Below are 20,914 nucleotides of genomic sequence, written 5' to 3'. Positions count from 1 at the left end.
CTTCGATGTTCCCAATGTGTCCGTATCCATGGACAATTTTAATATGGCTATTTCAGTAATACTTCTTGGACACTTATACCACATATGGTATGACACTGGCGTTACTTTAATACTTATCAACATTTTTGTTGTTTGTTTGGGACAATTGGCACTATACCATATTGCGACAAAGGTGACTACAGAAGTTTCCTATATAGCAAGGTGTGACATGTACATAATCTAATTCAATTAAAATGAATAAAAGCTTGGCAGAGAAGGAGACGTTTCAAATATCAAAATACATAGGAAACTTCATAAGATATGTTTTCCCCTTTTTTTAAACACTTGCAAGGCTGACAATTATATCCTCCATATCCAATGCTCTCAAATACACCAACATATTAACCAAAATGCAGATCCCAACCACGCCCTCATCCTCCAAGCGCTACCAGCCCACTTGCAAGCTTTATTACCCACCCATTGACTCCAACAAAGCTTACTACCTTACCTCGAACGACCCTCCTACCTAGAAAGAGTACTAACTATATGTGATGCATGTTGGGAACATGGCAAGGGCTTCTACTACGACTGCAGCTCCTGTGACCTTGTCCTCGATATCCTATGCGTTTCCATGACCCCCTCCGTCAAACACCAAAGTCACTCTCATCCTCTTAAACTCATATATAACCCTCCCTATCAAACCAAAGGCTTATCTTGTGAGATAGGCCAAAAACTGGGATGAAAGTAGTGGCTTTATTGGGGCAACGCATGTGCATTTGATGCGCATCTAGAGTGTGTAACATTTAAGCCTAGAGTGTAAAAAATTCAGCAGCAGGTTAGGGTTCGACAGGCAGAGGGCACCATCTCAAAACTACAATTAATTTCCAGGTTCACATCAACCTCAGATATAACGTTTTGGAAATGGACAGCGGGGGAATGTGTCGCAAAAACGAAACGACTACATCAATAATCAGAGGGTGGCTTCCTCGCATACAAATCAGCCTCCACCGATCAACAACATTATTGAGAGTGGAACCCAACAGGTTGGGCAGAACTTGGATTGGAGTATGGTGGGTTTTAACAGGTCAGTGGACTTGTAGATGGAGTCTTCTCTTCTACACGAGATTGATCCAATCCATGAAGTTAGCTAACAAAATTAAAAACTCAATTAAAAAACGAATTAAGGGGAAAAAAATGACATTTGCAATTGACAAACATGGAAGAATCAATGAAATAATAAAAAGTAAATAAAGAGGCATCTGTCGCTTTTCTTCTGCTGCTGCTTCTCAGCGATTGGAAAAAGGAGGAATTGGTCCGATGGGTTAGCGATTGAAAAAGGAGAAATTGGGTACGATTGAAAAACGGAGAAATTGGTACGATTGGAAGAAGAAGTTAAGCAAATGGTTGGGGGGTTTAGTCGATAAGAAGAGAAAAACGTACTGATTGAAATGATTTGATTGGATAAGAACCAATTTGCTTTACAGAGTAATGATTTCTTTTCTTTTGACTTGTGATGATGATGATGATTGTTGACTCTTAAAGGTGTTTAGATTAGGTGAACAGGCGGCTTAAGTTGAGGAGATGGCTAGGAGAGGTAGGTGTTGAGTGCTGTTTGGAGGGAAAACCCGGACGGACGCCGCATAGAATTAGGCAGCTAAAAAGTACAGATGGCGAATGGACTAAGGAGAAAAGCGAGTTGCACGGCTAGCTCGCCCACGCTTCTATGTTCTGGCGGCTGAAGTTAAAACGGCTAAGTCGGGCAAACGGCTAAGTCGGGCACGCTCTCTTAAGAGCATTTGCAATGCAAGTGATAATTATCCCCCCCTCTATCACCGCCACCTCATCACTTTTCACCCCCCTTTTCACCAACCCGGTGAAAAACAAGGTGAAGTTGTGCAATGCAGAGGTGATAAAATATTATTCGGACGGGATGTTGGATTCCGTCGCGGAGTTTTTGATAATGGAGGCGGAATGTAACATCGTCCCGATATTTTATAACGAGGCGGGATGTAACATCCCGTCGATGTACTAATATCAATGAGACGCGAGCAGGGCTCCATTTTCACTTCATTTCCAGCCAAAATTCGATTTTGTTGCCTCCATTAACAACCTTTTAACACAAATTTCCATTCATAATGACTTCTCCATCCCCCAACCCATCCCCACCAACCTCACCACATGAAGAACATTAAGATGGTTTGGAAATGTTAAAATTTCAAAAAAGGGCAAAAGGATCGTCCGTCGAGAACGCGTAATGTGGGCGAGGAGGACGAAATTGAACTTGGGTTTAATTTTTCCACCGCGTTGTGAAATCGAGGACCACCCACCATTAAGCGTCAACATCGGTCCGACCGCGTAGCAAATCGAGTGGCGGAATCTCAAGTAAGTTTTTGATTTTTTTTTATGTTAATTATTATTATTTATGTTAGTTTATATCAAGTTTGTTGTTGTTTGAATTTGTCATTATTATTTTAGTTTGAATTTGTATTAGTTTATATTAGTTTATTTTAGTTTGAATTTGTCATTATTATTTTTTTAAAAAATAGTTGTAATTATATCGTGACAATGCGTGTTTGTTGAATGTAGGAAGTACACTTATGGAAAGTCGTTGTGCACTTTCAAATGTTAATGTCGTGGTGGCGCGTTGTATGAAATCAAAAGCGGATCCTAATTTTGTCACGGTTTCCGATATTATATCCGCCACACCATTTGGGAGTTTTTGAATTCTAATTTAGGACAAAATGATCGGCGTTGTTGTTTGGGATAGTTGGCGGTGGTGGCAAACTACCCACATTCCATTTCCCATGGGGTGAGCTTGGGATTACCCCTCTTGATTTCCAATGCTCACGGGTATCCCAATTGGTTATGGAGATGTCGTTCCTTTTGATGAAACTTTAGAGGTTTTACTCTGTGATGAGAGTTTCTTTGAAGGTTTTGATTTGGTTGAAGATGATGAGCAAGACGAGTTTTTGAGATTATCGGTGAAGCGGTTTAAAGGGAGGAGCTATAAATATGAGTTGGTTTACTTGAGATATTTGAATAGACTCAAGGAGAAGCCGAAAGACTATCATATTGGTGAGAGTCGATCCGCAGTATGTCGTGCCTTCCTCTTCTACTTTGTTGGTGCGGTATTATTTGGATATCTTTGATAGTTATTTACGTGATCGGGTGGATGGCATTTGTCTCGGGCGTATAGAGAGGATGTGGGATTATGGAGGGGTCAATCCATCTTGGCATACCTTTACCGCTGGCTAGACCTCGCAGTTGAGACGAAAGCCGCTAAAGGCAATTTGTGCGGCTTTGTTTGGATTATACCGGTAAGTCTTATTTATTAAGTTATTGTTTCATTTCATTTATTTATCTAATTATTAATGTTGACATGTTTATATATATATTGATATTGTATTTTATCTATTGATGATGATATTGGTAATACGAGCATTTTCGTGTGATGCATCCCGTGTTGAAGAGGTTGGAAGAGGATGAGACTCATGACCGATTCACGTATTCAAGCATGGGGGCTTCATCAGAAAGTGAGGGGGTATGGGGACCTATCGCATAATATTCATAACACTTTCGTCGGTGATTGAGCTTTTAGGAGCTAGTCGAATTGAGTGGCAACCACGGGCGAGTCCTTCATCTTTCGGACCCCTTATCGCGGATATTCGGATGTTCGAGAGAACACCGAAAACCGTAGACTATCATATATGTGTCATAGAGCAAGGTTTCTTTCTCGGGCGGATGATACTTATAGGGTCGATCAACGCATGGTACCTTTGGGGACGGATGTTGGCGGCAAGTATCACGGAGAGATTGTTATACCTTACCCACCACCTACAGATATGACGACCCTCGATATTCTTCTTCTTTGTTCTTTCACACTATAGAACAAACCCAAATGAGTGGCCGGGCGATCGCTTTTCGGTTTTACGGGCGACTATGACTTATATTGGAAGAGGGTTGGTCGAGGTCTCTTGCTAGGTGCGTTATGCGGGGCACCAATTTTGAAGGGTTACTTCGGAGCATTGAGGCCCGACATTCATTTCCGAGGAGGAGTGGAGTTGCCCCGCGATCCGACCGTGGGGGTGTTTCATGATATTCGGATGCATAAAAGAACTCCACAGATATTTGATGATGATGACCTTTGGCATTGGAGCATGATTACTTTCGGGGGCAAGATATGAGAATACCTATTCCACCGGTAGATGCGATGGTAGCGGATTTGTCGATCTGATTCGAAAGCGGTTAGCGAGAGGTTAGTATGATTTGAATTTATTTATGATTTGTTATTATTAGTATTCACTATAACCCCCTAACTTGCATTTGTTTTGTTAAACGGGATGAAGTAAGGTCGAGCTCCTTAACTGACTCTCTATCACTTATGCCATCGTGAGTCCTTCATGGAGTCCCTACCGTCGCGAGTTTTGAAAGTACTTACAAGAAGAAGCGTAATCGAACTTTGCGGCTTGAGAGGCGTGTGCAAGAGTTGGAGAATCTTTGGAAGTGGAGTACCTCAAGCTCAAGCTCAACCGAGAGGAAGGCGACAACGGCGTGGGGGGAGAGCTCTTCGACCGGGCCTTTCGTAGGGGAGGAGGTCTCGATAGATATTTTTTGTAGTTTGTAATAAGCGTGCGCCATTACTTGTCTTATGGCGTTTGGGATTGTTGTTTGTAATGAATTTTTGATTAGCGGTTTTTCTTTGATGAGTTTTGGATATGAATATGTCATTAAACAAAGGAGGTTATGTCCAATTTTTTAAGAAATTATAAGTTAGTTTTTTTACGAAGTTTACGTGTTAGACTTGGGTGTTGTTCATGATTGTTGTTTGTCTTCTTTATTATTTTCAAAGTATATTAGCAGGTTTTATATGAATATGTCAATAAAACAAATGAGGTTATGGCCAAAAAAAAATTAAAACTTATAAGTTAGTATGTTTCCAAAATGGAACATTCGTTTCGCTCGTTTCACATTTGTTTCACTCATTTCCTGTCATTGTTGAAACAGCAAATTTTTAGTTTGGAATATCACTCATTTTGCAGGTGGTTTGGTTCCGGAGGTTCGACAGAATAGTGTATGGGGATACCGGAGGCGAATGTAACATCCCGTCCGGGTTTTAGACCGAGGGCGGAATGTAACATCCCGTCTGGTGTTTAAGCCCTCCTCACTGCACATTTTACTATTCCAAACAATGCAATTATGGATGGGGATGGTGGCCCATTTGGAATTATTGAGGGTACATGGATAGACATTTGGATACAATGTGTTGTCACTTGGAGAGTGAACAAAAATCTAATAAAATGTGTTGTCAATTGGTAAGTGGACCAAAATCAAAGTATCACATGTGACCTTATCATATGTGACCTTACCTTTCATATTTCGTTTTACTCTTCTATCTTTTATATCAAACAAACAACATAGCCATCTTCTTCCCCACAACCAAGCTAAAAATAGGAAAAATGTCTAGAGAAGAAAGAATTACATATAACCAAAGGTTATGGGGAGGATCTAGTAGTAATAGTTCGCCTTACGGTTTCACGAATTAGATCTTAAGTACTTCTGGCTGAAGATGACTACATGGAAAGAGTAAAGAGATGAGCATAATGATATGATGGGCGAAGGAGGAGGAGGAGGTTGCAGTTATTATCCATTTCTTTGGGGCATTAATGACTCAAGCAGCCATTGAAATTGAAGATGTGGATCTGAGACAAACGCGGTGGGTGGATGCATGCGAGAGTACACGTTTAGAGATGGTGGTGATTTCGAAGAAACAAAAGATAATGAGGGATTACTTCCACAACACCTTGTAGGTGGCCTCCCTCATAAGTTTAGGCGAAGGTACAGGATGACAAGAGAGCTTTTTATGTATATGTTGCATCTTTGTTGCATCATTCGACGATTACTTTAAAGACAAGGTGGATGGATCGGATTGTGAAAGCAATTTACGGGTTACAAAGGGACTAGCTGCGGTTGCACAATTAGGGTGGTTGTTCTTCCGATTCAACGGATGAGTATTTACAAATTGGAGATTCCACAAAGCAAATGTATCTATGAAGCGTTGGTGCAAGGCAATTATCACGGCGTTTGAGGAAGAGTACTTGGGAGACGACCAAGTGAAGGCGCGGAATCGCTAGGATATTAGCTGAAAATGCGCAAAGGGTTTTTCAGGAATGCTTGGATCAATCATTTGTATGCATTTGGGTGTGGAAGAATTGCCCAAGTGGATGGGGGGCTGGAACACATGTAGGGTACAAGAAGGAACCAACTTTGATACTTGAAGCCGTTCGAGACAAACATTGTTGGATCCGGCATTGCTTCTTTCGCCTACCAGGGTTCGCGATAATGACATTAACGTGCTTCATCGTTCTCATGTTTTGAATCATTAGAGCAAGGTGAGGCTCCTGCTGTTGCATTTAATGTGAATGGTAATGACTATGATATGGGATATTATCTTGTGATGGTATTTACCCAAAATGGGGCACATTTGTTCAAGCCATTTCGTTATCCAAGAAATAAGCATGAAAAGATCTTTACTCAGCGTCAAGAAGCCGCAAGAAAGGATGTTGAAAGGGCGTTTGAGTTTTCGCGAGCGCGATGGCATATTGTTAAGGGCTGCTTGGCGTTGTCATAGTGTTGTTGTTCTTGGAGATATAATGAAGGCATGCATTATAATGCATAATATGATTGTTGAGAATGAGCGTGAAAGTGGAGTTTGGAATTGGAAAGGTCGAGGAGGAAAGAAACAATACTGCGCTCTTTCGGGGAAGATGATGGTTTTCATTTTGTCTATCGGATGATTGAAGCAAGAAATAAGATCGAAATGAAGTTACACATACTAATCTTCAAAAGGACTTAGTTGAACATGTTTTTAATTGGTGGCATTGAAGAAGCGGCCGGATCCGGTACCAATTTATGATCCAAATTGGTGGGATCGGATGAGGGAGAAGGAGGCGAAAATTAAAATGGAAATGAAAATGTATTTCCTATGTATTTCCTAACGTGAACTATTAAGTTCCAACGTATTTCCTATGTATTTCCTATGTATTTCCTAACGTGAACTATTAAGTTCCAACGTATTTCCTATGTATTTCCTATGTATTTCTTAACGTGAACTATTAAGTTCCAGCATTATTTCCTATGTATTTCCTAATGTATTTCCTAATGTATTTCCTATGTAGTTCCAACGTATTTAATCAGTTGTATTTTAATGAACTATATTACAATGTATTTTAATTTGATTGGTAATTGTATTTCTATGAAAATAATTATATTGAATGAGAACATACATAGTGCATTAATTAAAAAAAGCAGTTAGATAAAAATACATAGTTCATTAATTAAAAATACAATGAAATTAAAATACATAGTGCATTAATTAAAAAGACAGTGAAATTAAAATACATAGTGCATTAATTAAAATACATAGTGCTTTAATTAAAATAAAATACTAGATAATTAAAATACATAAGCTTAGTTAGAGCTAGAACCACCTCTAGCCCTTCCCCATTCAAAGACGTATTTCAGCTTGTTGTTGCTTTCGATTATAAAAGCGGTATCGGGATGGAGGACACTTGTATCGGTCGCTAAAATCTTAGCTTCATATTGCATCTTTTGAAGCCGATTTTTTTTCCAATTGAACCTGATTTTTTTCTGCTTGAATCGATTTTTTTTCTTCTCTTGCCATCACAGTTCTTTGACCATATGCAAGTTCCCTTTCCCTAAGTTCTAAGCATTTTTGTGTTTCATTTGCATCCTGTGCAAATGTATCCTCTAAACGTGTAAAGTAACCCTCCAACATACCAAATGATTTTTCTTGGTTCCTTTTGGACTTGGCTTTCTTCGATCCAAGAGGGCGCTCCATTTCTTTTGGACGCTCTATTTCTTGAGAACCCTCCAATTCAACTCCACCAACACTTGGTGAATTAGAAGTTGAATCTTCACCATCATTTTTGCGACCTTTTCCCTTTGTGGGGCGGCTTGACCTTGCCTCAAAAACGTTACTCCACTTTGGATTATCCTTGAGTATAACGTAACAATGATCAAGTGAAAAAGCCGATTTTTCTTGTAGTTGGTGCGTCATCCTTGCCTCGGACAACTAAAAAAAATGGTGGTAATTAGACTAAAATAATCACTAGGACTAAGATAATTAAACTGCAATAATAATTAGACTAAGATAATAATTAGACTAAGACTAAAATGGAAATAATAAATACACTAAGATAATTAGGCGAAGGCGGAAATAATTAGACTAAGACTAAGATAATCAATAAATTCCAAATTGACAGCGTTGTAATTACCGGCTTTGTATTGTTGTACCACTTGCATGTCGAGCCTCCACCGCATTCACAATTGCAACAAATTTGTTCATCATTTTTGAAATATATTTCCACCTTCCGCTAATTGAATGGGGAGACCTATCACACCCCGTGCTTGATTGAACTTCGTTTGTTACGATTCCAAAATCCTTTTGCATTTTGGAAAGCACCAACAATAGAGTCTTCACTAATTTTTATCCAAGCAAGACATAGAGCTTGATCATCGGACATGCTAAAGTGAGCTCGCTTTTGCTTGAGTGCTACCACTTGCTTGAGATGCTTGAGTTGATGCCATTTGATATTTGGTTTTTAAGAACTGATTTTTAAAGAAGAAGAAATATGATATATGATTGTTGGAAGTGTGAGTTGAAATGAAACAAATGTTGTATATATACCAAAGTTTTTTATTTTGACCGTTTTTTGACCGTTCTGACTTTTTGACCGTTGGTAGCCGTTAGGACTCCGGACGGGATGTTGGATTCCGTCTGGTGAGTTTTGTAATCCAGACGGAATCCAACATCCCGTCCGAAGTTAACAAGTCAGTGATAAACTCGGTGGTTGGTTTCACCTTGTTTTGAACTCGGGAAAACTATCACCGAGTTTATCACCCAGCATTGCACAACACTTTTGGAGGAAACAAGGTGATAGTTATCACTTCCCCCCCTCTATCACCTGCATTGCAAATGCTCTAAAGGTGTTTAGATATATGCACCACGAGGTGGTGTATTTTTTTGGGCGATTTATTACATCACTTTGACCAAATCTTCATAACTTGTACCATCCATATGAGCGTGAATATTGTGGCGGTTGCATTGACCGTATGCAACAAGGCCTTGAACCACTAGGAATTTCCTAGTGGACGAGTTATAGCCTCGTGAGAGTTTTCCAGAGAAGATACTCACAAACTTCATTTATACTACAACGACTCAGTAATAAAGGCTTGTTTCCTTAATTAATCTCAGGTATCTAGACATCTCACTTAAGAGGAAACAAGGATTTTATTCTTTTCGAAATTCAAGTTAATATACATACAATAATCAAAACATCTACGTATGAGCATGCATGCGGTGATCTAATAATGAAATGTACTGGCGGGGCCGTTTATGGATCCTTTGGATAGCATCCTTAATTAGGTTCTCCGCGGTATGTGTAAAACAGAATTTCTCTTATTTTTCCACTCAAGCTTTGCTATCTCCGGTGTCTGCAGTGGGCACACGTTTCCTCACACGGTTCAATGACAGTTAGAGGAATTAGAAGTCACAACTACTACTTATTATCACACTATCCTATTCCTAATTGGTAGCTAGAGGTCTTTATTAGGTGTTATGGGGGCTTAGGTGGTAGTGTAGAAGAAAATGGAATGGAAAGTTCAAAAAAATGATAAGTATGAGAGAATAAGGTCTTGAGATATTTATACTAGAGAATCCTTATTTTCTTTCGGCTTCTAACACGGGTTTCCATACTTGGATTTTTCAAGCTTTTGTATTCCCTTTTTTGATTTGATTTTTTTGGGGGAATTCTAACCTTGACATTTCTTTTTGATTTTTGGAAACATATTTATATATATATATATATATATATATTTTTTGTTTTATTCTCAAACAGTAATCGATTTTGATTTGTGACAAGGTTTTTCTCTTCATTTTTCTGTACTTCATCCTATTTCTCATACTCATTATCTAGGTAGGCTTATTTATTTGTGGTGACTAGATGGGTAATGATTTTTTTTGGTGAAGTAGAAAGTATTAATGAAAGGTTCAGTGGGGCGACTAGCGGTAAATTTTTTTATAGGTGTAAATTTTTGGCTATATCGATCCAAAGAAGGCCTAAATTCTTGCCTAGGATTTGGGTAGGGATCAAGTAAGTAGACGTGTGAACTTCTCTATTCGGAAGAACTACTCCTCTGTGTCATTACTCGTATATCATACATTTGAGGCTTTTGGTTAGATTCTACGAGGATATGGAAACTAAGTTGTCTAACCGTGGGTCCTTACTTACTCTTGTGTACATTTAATGATAGTGATTGCATAAACTTTTTCATAAAGATGTAAAAACTATTGCATCATTATTAAATTAAGTTTCTAAGAACAATAACACGGACACGGATATTAAATACAATTTAAAATTTTATTTGTATTTATGTAACATTGGGTTTAGGGTCATATATCATAATATATCAAGATTCAAACCACAAGAACAATAAAAAGAGTGGTTGCTGGGGGCAGAGACTTTTACAAACTTTTGGAGGCTTATTTATGAAGTCTGTTTAGTTGTTTAGACTAGACTATTATTAGTTGTCCAAATTAGAATTGTTCTTTTGGGTTTTCCTTTTCTTTTTATTCCATTTCAGACTTTTGACCTTTTCTTTTGGGATTTTTCATTTCTTTTATTCCATTCCAGTCCTAATCCACGCCCATGATGTGTCCAATCCACGCCCAAACTGCTGTCACGCGGAACACGATGTGCAAAGGCCGACACGCTGTCCCAAGCCGCATCTGACACTGACACAGTGAAATTTTTTGCGTGTCCATGCTAGAGCTTAGAATCTCTGTAAAACTAGCTAGCTGCTTAATTCTTATGGAATTTTCCCTCCTCTCCATGCCATGATTTTGTAGAGGAACTTCTGCCAAGAAACAGTACTCTCATAACCCTGTTCCAAACAAATCCTTCCAATATTCTTTGTTTCTGCAATTCACCAACAAGGGCCTATTTTATATTTCTATATGGTCCTCACATTTGCATCATCCTTGATCGTAGGTCCATCGAGCTAGACTGAAAGGTGCAAAGGGCGTATGTTGCTGTGAAGGTAAGATAAACAGGATACATGTTATCTTAAAAGGATCAAAGCACTCTTGAGTAGTTGATTTCTATGTGCTCTTTATAGGTGCAACATCCTGGAGGTCAGGATCTGATGATGACAGATATCCATAACTTGCAAGCTTTAGATTATATTTGCAAAAGTCAGATATCAAATTTGACCTTTTTTCTGTGACTCAAGAATTGGAGAAACAGGTGCATATTGCATCTTTGATTGTCTTCATGATCTACATTTAGCATACTTTTGTAGTATCTTGTATGTTGGTTTCTTAATAGATCCTTCCACCTAAATTTGCTCTATGCAACAATCCTGTAACAAAAAATAGTATATTGAGATGAGGTCCCTCCCATTCAGACTGCATCAGTGATACAATATTACATGTTTTCCAATTGGCCCACCACATTTTAACATGAACAGAAAAGGGTCGAACATTCCTAACACCTGTTCCTTGTGGAACTCTTTTGAGGAGGATGTGTATCAGATCTTAGTCTCTTTGTTTGGTGGCAGTTAGTATTAGTGAAAATTTCTCTCTTGCATTCTCAAACCATGTGCTCTGCCACTCAACATCATGGAAGCTGTGGGCAACAAAATCATTATCCACTCACCCCCTCCGAAGGCGAAATGGTCGCTGGAACATTTACCCAAGATTATTTGCACATTATGGAATGAATAGAATAGAAGGATTTACGATCTAGAAGAGTGGGATATTCATCGAATCATTATAGACATCAAGGAGCTTCTCTTCAATTGGGCTTCCGGGGTATCTACTATTATAGGATGGAAATCTCAGAATTTGTGTTTAGTTCAGAGAATATAGTCATGTAGGCTTGCTTTATATTTTCCTTGGAATTTGGAATTGGCCTCCCTTTAGCGTCTTGCTAATGGGAAAAATCTGGTCGCCTTTACTTATCCGCTATAATTTGTGGTTGCATTAATAGAATGCAGATCTACTGACAAGAAATACACAGAGTATATATTTCATCTCGAGGAATTGAGTATGAGAAGGTATATAAGAGAGAGTAGTTTATGTTTAGAGTATGTGGGTTCAGTCTCTGTAGTTCATGCAAGGTTGAGTCTTTGTAGCCATTCTCAAGAAGTTTGTGTGACTATTAACTTCAATCAATAGAGTTTTATTTCTTCGAAGATACATTTCGTTGAAAGGGATGGTAGGCATCTATGCAGCACCGATACATCTCAGTAAGGGTGAAGTATCGGTCCGTCGACCGGATATGCCCGATCCGCGTCGGATCTGGCGATTGGAATATCCGATTCTATAATTAATTTTTTTAATTTCCGACACGCGGGGGACACGCCAGAATAGTAATCTCACAAAATTTTTTTGGAACTTCAACAAAAAAAAAAAAAGTGAAATAAAATCCAAGATAAGAAGAGATGCAAGAGAAGAAAGATGAAGTGATTAAGTGGTACCTGACTAACTAATTTTAATCAAGCCAAAAATAGAACTTCCTTTTAAAACCTCCATGGATAAATTTTCAAACCTTCCTTTTAAAACCCCATTAAATCAATTGGAGAGAGAGAGACGGATATCAGCGGAGAGAGAGATAGTAGAGATTGAAGTTGGACAACTTGATTGACAAATCCTTTGTATTGTTTTGAACTTTTTGTTGGCATTTGCTTGCAGTGTTATACAATTATACATGTAAGTTCTTTGCTTAATGTGTTTGAATTGGTCATTTTATGAAGTAGAATTGTCATTTTAATTTGAATTTGGTGAAAAATGCTCAATTATATATATATATATATATATATATATATATATATATATATATATATATATATATATTTAAACGTGTCCATGTATCCATGTCTATATTTTTTGAAAAATGCCGTGATCCGTGTAGTAGGTCGTAAGTATCGTATCCGTGTCGCATGTCCGTATCCGTGCTTCCCTAGGTAGGCATCCCATCTTCCCACCATGCTTGCACACACCGATTTAACTACCACCATTGTGGACTACCCAAAAGTTCCTTTCTTCATCTACCATGTAAGTATGTAATCTTGAATTTTGTGATTGCTTATTATGGGACAATTATATTGAGTCTTTAGAAATAATAGATGCACTGGTTTATGTCTAGGTTACATTGACATGGGCACGCGATGTCGGTGTCCGACACGGATCTGGTGTCCGGATCTGGGGCAAATGAAGATCGACGACCTGGGACACGGATAGGAATAATTAATTAATTTTTTAATAATTATAAATTTATTAAATTAGATGGTAAATCAGAAATTCGAGGTAAATTAAATACAATATGTGTCCGACATGGACACCCGGACCCTTACTTTAATGGATACGATCCGACCACGCATTTTATTCAAAATAAGGCGTGTCCATGTAACCTAGGTTTATGTATATCTTTGTTCTTCATCCCACCTCCTCCCCAGATATGACATGATAATTCAAGAATGCAAATAATGTGACTGTCTTCTTTGTTTTTGTGTGCATTTTGTTAGATTGGATATGAATTTGACTTTTTGAGGGAGGCTGAAGCTATGGAGAGAATTCAACGCTTTCTGTGCGTACACAACAAAAAGCCTCCTGTATTGGTGCCAAGTGTAGTTCGGAATATGGTGACCAGGTACTTTCACACTAAAGGATCACATGGTTAATATGGTTGAACATGCAGAATTTGAATCAAACAGACTCTTTTTAGGTCCCTCCTTTCTTAGGATTCTTTCTCGTAAGATTAATTATTTTAAGATGATTGATTCTTTCATTCTACATGATTTATAAGACGTTGATTCGATATGCTATACTTTTTTAGGGATGTCACAAGCATTTTGTTAGAGATATTAATTTGTCAAAGGTGTAGTCCTTTTATGTCTTTTAGCTCTATTATGGTGTTCAAGGTTCAATCAATAAAAAAAACTAAAGTTTTCTTCTTAGCTTATTCTTTTCTCAAGCAAATATGGAATAACATCGGTTTGTCTCTCTCCTTTGGCTCTTTCCTTTTTCCTCTTATTTAAATAATAAAAAATAAGAAATAAAAGGAAAAACCGAAAAAGCAAGGTTCTGATTCTGTCCATCTGTATCTTTTTTATTTTCCTAGTCAATGAGCTTCAAGCCTTTTTTCAGATGTGACCTTAATGCAATCTATGATCATGTTGATATAAATCATTTGTTCCTTTGTCGACAAGTTCGAGCTCTTAGAAACTGGTCCCCAACATGGTGTCGAGGTTCTTCCTAGCAGGTCGCAGGTTCAAATTTGTTCCATAGTATCTAAGAAGTCTATCCAACAGATATCTCTATTGAGGTGTGCATGTGGGTGTCTGCCTGCTCTAGAATCATAGATAACACACGTTCCTACCTAGCTTGTGTTTGTCGTAAGCCTATGTGTTCTCGGAAGGGAATGCTTTGTCACAAGGGGAAGTTTTTGTTATTGGGAAATGATTTGTTAAGGGGTTGTTGTTAGTGGAATTACATCCTTAGGGATGAATAAAATTAACTAGTTTTCAAGTGAACTCTTTGGTGAAGACACTACTACCAAAGACGACTTAAATTACATTAATGACGTACCCAAGAAAAATAATAAAAATGAAAGAAAGAAAGAAAAGAAGAAAATGAGAGGTTTACATGGTATGCACTGTCTAGGACATAGTTTTAGCTCTATTCGATAGTCTTTTGGTGAGAGAGAACTTTGTCACAATGTTATTAGAGCCCTCTTCTATGTCTCAAACTTTGGAGCATCCATCTCAAAACCAATTGGTGATGAGTGGAGAGACCCACTTTTATACCGTATTGCAAGGCTTTAAACACCACATACGGGCTATTCTAAACATCTCAATGTACCCCCTAACGTGTGGCGTTACTTGAGCCTAACACGTGAACAAAATATTAGGGTGACATGGAGTAAACATGCCTTTTGGCCAAATACATTAGCCTGCTCTAATGCCATCTCAAACCATTGGAGCATCCAAATGAAAACCAATTGATGTCAATTGGAGGCCTAGGAACTTTTATACCGTGTGCAAAGCATTAAACATTCCATGTGGGACTACACTAAACATTTCAACAGAGTCAATACGAAGTTGCTTTGGCATTTCATTTTCTCATTTATAACTCTCAAATTGTTTAGGGTGTGTAAACTCACATTTGTTTGTGCCTTCACTTTTGTTCATCACATCTTCAGATACTTCCTTGACATCAGTTCCTCTTCTTTGTCACTTTAATCTACTAAACATTAGATCTAGGAATGCATTGCTTTCGGTTAACCGAATTTTAGTAGTATGTGTTTTAAGCTGGTTTAGATCTTTAAATCCAATGTTGAAAGCATTAATATTACTTTTTTTCTTGATTTTGTTAGGAAGGTTTTAGTAATGGACTTTGTTGATGGAATCCCAATCCTTAACCTTGGTGATGAAATAGCTAAAAGAGGCATAAATCCTGGTGGTAAGGTTGCGGCTGCAGCAAAGCAGTAAGCTCCTTCTACTTATCCTACAGTATCATATCTCTTTTTGACATTATTTATTTTGTCTGAATAAATTTCCACTTACATTTATTTGAATCAACAGACATGGATCAATATGTTATCTGTATATGCGCTGACATATAGTTTTTCCTTGTTCTTATTAGTACACCTTCACTCTGCTTGCTTCCAGTAGTTTATCTCTCCTTTATTTATGAGTAGCCTTTCATAAAATTAGTGTCTTCCTCTAGCCTCAGTGTGGGGTTTCCGTAAAAGTAGCTGAGATGATCACAAAATGACGTCAATTTCACTCTATCAAAATACCCTGTAAGATCGCAAAGGGCAATAAGCTCCAATACTTGGGTTACCAGCGAAGAGAATGGACCTACATCCCAGCTCTTAAGCAAATCCTACATAAACTGTGAAGCCTTCTTTGGAATAGTTCAATAACCGGATGCCAGACACGTCTTCGCTCAAAGTTGGTCCCTATAGGATGTCCCGCATATCGACAAGGGAGCTTTTGTACTCCATATTCTAATACTAGTTGAATGCTCCAAATTTGGAACACGCCAACACAGAACATCCCAAAGGATTGAAGATTTTTGTCAAGCTAGTTTCCAAACTGGGTACCGCCCTAAAAATAACTAATATCTTGATTCATCAGTCACCAATGCTTGTGTGAGGAACCAAAATCAACAATTTGTAGTAACTCTCTGGCCTCTGGACCACCATCCGCCAGCTTGTGTCCACCTAATGAACCCAAAAGATATTGCCCTGTGAACAAGTCTAATCAAGCGTAACATGACAATGATGAAAGGAAAGGAGAAAGTGGATTTCATTTGCAAAGACCTTCTTTCCTATGTACTTGGGGACCCATCGTGACTTGAACAAGTGAACAAGAATTAATGTCGAAAGAGGATCTCCTTTGGATTGTTGTTTTTGAAGACCTATCATTACTTGATCAAGAAGTAAACAAACGTGATCATATCTTCCATAACGGACTCAAAGGCTTATTTCCCATGTGTCAGCGTTCCTACAATATATAAAACTTTCATCAGATCAATGGTTCAATTGTAGCTGGAATGGAAAGGATCATATATAAGACAGCAAACCCATGCAGTTCCACTGTATTTTTTGTTTGGACAGTTGCAGATGGGATCTACTTGAAAGTGTGTTTCCGTAAGACCAGGAACATTCACTCTGACTGATTCAGGTTATTTTTTGATTTTGAGTTGAATGATTATCCTTTGCATTTACCTTAACAACATATTTATGTCCAAAACCTTATTAAGCCATTATGCCTACTTCCTTCATATTATTTCATGTCATTCTTACCTAGTTACCTCTTTATACTCTTCTTTGGAACATTCTTTTCCCACTGCCACCCTAAGGTGTATATGCTCTTAAATTTTATCTTCTTTGGTTCTTTCGGGTGAATCTTTTGTTATTCTGCATTCCTCGAGACGTATCTATCAGTGACTTTTCTGTATCTTTTTTTTATATATGAAAACTCAAAATTGATTTTTTTTTTTCCTTAATATTTTCTCTCTTTTTCGCTTAAATATAGGAACATTCTTAAGAGTTTGATGCTAGTATATGGCCAGATGATCTTGAAGAGTGGTTTCTTTCATGCAGATCCCCATCCTGGAAATATCCTGATATGCAAGGGGTCACAGGTAAATTGATCTACTAATGCTTAAGTATTCAAAGTTTTATCACATTCTATTTCTGGGTGTTTTACAGTATATGTAAAATTCACAATAGGGCTCATCTTCAGTTTCAGCTGAGAACCAATAGATAGTCCTACCCTCCGAATCACCCAACTTGTTTCTAGTTATCAACCAGAATGCTCAAATATTTAAGCTTCACTTTTCAGGTTGCTTTGCTAGACTATGGCCAAGTGAAGGATCTCCCAGACAACCTCAGGCTTGGTTTTGCGAATATGATCCTTGCTATTGCTGACGATGACCCTACTAGGGCATCTCAAAGTTATAGGTACTGTTTTCTTTTTTTGTGCTCATCTTGGTTATGGAAAAGTAAAAAGAAGATATGGCCTTCAAATGGGAGCAGAAGGAAAGTTTTATTCATGTGTTACTTGTTGGGCTCTACCGAGGGGATTGATCTGCTTGTCGTATCATATGTTTTATATGCCTTTATACCCTGGAGTAATATGATAGAGCATATTGTGGAGTCATTTAATCAATAATACATCATCTTACAAACTTTCATTATATACTTTGAAAATTTGAAGCATATTAATATGAAAACTTATCATGAAAGAATCAATAAACTCTTACACATAACACAGCATGTTGCAAATTTGCAAACAACTTTTTTTGTTATATTTCAGTGTTATTATATACCCTATCTAACCCTATTATATATATAATTTTATTACCAATTGTTGAATTTCTGCAATGTTTGGATCAAATGCCAAAATTTTGCAGAAAGCAGAGTACAATTACTCTAAACAAAAATAAACCTAGGATTAAAGGCTCATGGTGGTTAGAATACAAAGGGCAGTCAGGATTGTCAAGTATGAAAGTCATCAAAGTGGTGGGTCACTTGAGCATGGTGCCACTTGATGCACTGCAGTAGGTGGATCACAAGAGGTAGTATAGCCATTAGTCCCATCACAGTAGAAGTGTCGTAATACTACATTATTATATAATTGATTATCTTATGACTCAAGGACAGTAGGGGTCTGGGACTGATGGTAGTGAGGAAGATTGTAAGTATTTTGGTGATAGTCATGTAGGTCAACACTCAATGGCTCTTGACGACCTTTTATGGTCTTTTATGATTCATCTACCATGGCCAAATTACTTGTAACAGTAAAATTATATTATTGCTAATGAAGAAGAAAGTTTAGAGAAACCACCATGGTATTGTATTAACTTAGTAACAAGCATTAGGCAAATGGGTTCTAGATTTGAGAGAATGAGCTTCAAACATGTATATAAAGAAGCCAATAGGTGTGCTGATTACTTAGCATCTTTATCCTCTTGTAATGAGTCTTGTCAGTTCTTTATACCTCCTCTAGGCAGTCGACTGAACTCTTTTGTTGAGGAGGATAAAGCAGGACATATTGTTTTGAGGTTTTATACAGGTTTAGGCTCTACCTAACCCACCTAAAAAAAAAAGTTTAGAGGGAAAGGAGAGAGAAAAGAGAGTACGGCTTAATTAGTTTCGGCCTTCTCTCACGCTTCTTATATAGGAAAGCAGTTTGTTTACAATATGTAAAACCTCAAAAAAAATCCGGGTCGTGGGGGTTAAGGGGCCTTGCGTTTAGGGGAACACTTCCTCACTCTTCGGGTGGGCGAAGTGTCCCACCTATCTAATGACTTGCGCAGAACTCTAACAATAACATTGCACATAATTTAGGAATGTGATTATTAACTAGGATTATTTGACTGTTGGATGCATGTGACTTTATCTTGTTTTCAGTCAAAGTTGTTCTTGGTGGGGCCCATCCAACGCTTTTGTCTTTGCATCTGTTGGAAAAAATATATATATATGAGACTGCTGGTTATGTCGAAATTATTATTGTTGGAATTTTGCATTTGTCAGCATATAGACATTGCATTGGACTGGCATATTGACATACCAGCACTAGAGAATATTGTGCCCTTCCTCAGAATCTCTGTAGAGATGTCTAGATAATGCGGCATTTTTTCCTTCTATGGATGTTGATTCTACAAGGAGCTAATGTTAATGAGATGTGGTTCAGCGACATGATCCTTCATTTCTTTTCTGCCATGATTTAAAATTAAGCCAGAATCCTATTTTAAATTGACAATTGATTTTATTTCTTCTTTTTCTTCCAATTTGTCCAGGCAGCTTGGTATAGAAACCTTGAGCAAATGCAAGGATGAACAGAAAGAAATGCTTAAGTTGGCACAGTCTATGTTCGATACAAAATTGCCTGCTGGCTCCAAGATGTTGCAACCATTTTCAGAAGACTCCTCGTTGAAAAAGATTGCTGTTCGGGTATGGAATATATACTTGCACAGATACAATGACTTTGTTTGCTTGTTAGTTCTCTTAATCTTAAGAAGAATGGAGTCCGAGGCAGATACCCTGTTATACTAACTTTCGTAATTATGGTAGAGTTTTCCAGAGGAGTTGTTTTGTGTTCTTCGCACGGTGCATTTATTGAGAGGACTTAGTGTTGGTATGGGCATCAATATATCGTGTGCAGAGCAATGGAGATCCATTGCGGAAGAAGCGTTGTATGACGCTGGGAGAAACGAAGGTTCACATCTTTGTCGAATTTTAGCTAATGTTAATGAGATGTGGTTCAGCAACCTGATCCTTCATGTGCTGCGTGTGTGATTGTCGTTTTGTGATACTTTTTCAGGTAAAGACCTCAAGGGAATGGTACATAAGCGTGGTTTCGTAAGAAGAATATTTGGTTGAGATTGATATAATATATGAATTACAAGTATTTTATTTTATTATGCTGGGTTTGTCCGTCTGCTGCAATGCGAAGAGGCAAACTTCATTCTTTATCATTGTACTAGTATAAGTGCACGTGCTCCGCACGTGGAGGGTAAAAAAAAGAGGTAAGAGTATTATCAACAGGTGTTGTTCATTGAATCAGGTGTTCAATGTTGTTAAGTTTGACTGCTTGGTGTAGGGATTGACCTCTTGGACTCTTTCAGTCAACGTTTCGTCCCTTTCAGGAACAAATACTCCCAAGCAACACAGAGCTTCCGATTTCACATTGTTATCAGGTCAATCGGTCTCAAATACTCTGAACAAACTGGGGTTTGTCTTAAAGTTTAGACAAAGGGCTTAACATGTTGTGACCAGAAGGAAGGTTGTTTTGAGTTGAAAAAACCGACTGTAGATATAGAATTAAAAATTCTTGATGATATAAATGCCTTCAGTCATTGGCAATAGAGTGAAATAAGTAGTATGTTTGTTCTTCTCCTAGGAACACACGGATGACTGAGCAATGTAATCCGACTCATGTCCATTAGCAGACTAAGCATGATATCTGTTTTTACTTTTCAGTAACATACAAATTTTCTACCTGATATAACCATTTAAGTTTGATAGAGTTATCTCTGTAAGTCTCTTCCTCATTTGTTGAGCAAACACAGGGCTCTATGTTCAAAGCACACTCCCATTTTTAAAATACGTCGCAATTAATTTCAGGAAATATGTTGTACTATTTGGTTTGAAGAAGAGGATGCATACCTAGTTGCATCCTAATAGGAACCCTAATCCTAATAAGGAAATCTAAAATTTGTCACTCACATCTGAATCCGATTCAGTATTTTGGCAAATGTATGAAATAGTATCCAAATCCGATATCCGCTTGAATAAATGAAGAAAAGGATGCATACCTAGTTGCATCCGAATCGAATCTA

General features: G+C 37.9%; 1 pseudogene across 1 annotated transcript; it reads left to right on the top strand.

The window, feature by feature from the left end:
• The first annotated feature begins 11,014 nt into the window (after positions 1 to 11,014).
• LOC147484659 (uncharacterized) lies at positions 11,015 to 20,554 on the top strand (annotated as a pseudogene). The gene is made up of 9 exons (XR_015203943.1): positions 11,015 to 11,044; positions 11,176 to 11,303; positions 13,585 to 13,709; positions 15,435 to 15,545; positions 17,104 to 17,212; positions 17,413 to 17,531; positions 19,373 to 19,526; positions 19,647 to 19,791; positions 19,897 to 20,554. The product of XR_015203943.1 is annotated as an uncharacterized LOC147484659 (transcript).
• The last annotated feature ends 360 nt before the right edge of the window (positions 20,555 to 20,914 follow it).

Source organism: Coptis chinensis, chromosome 8, assembly GCF_015680905.1.
Source record: "Coptis chinensis isolate HL-2020 chromosome 8, ASM1568090v1, whole genome shotgun sequence".
Classification (NCBI taxonomy): Eukaryota; Viridiplantae; Streptophyta; class Magnoliopsida; order Ranunculales; family Ranunculaceae; genus Coptis; species Coptis chinensis.
This window is presented reverse-complemented; position numbering and strand designations above follow the sequence as displayed.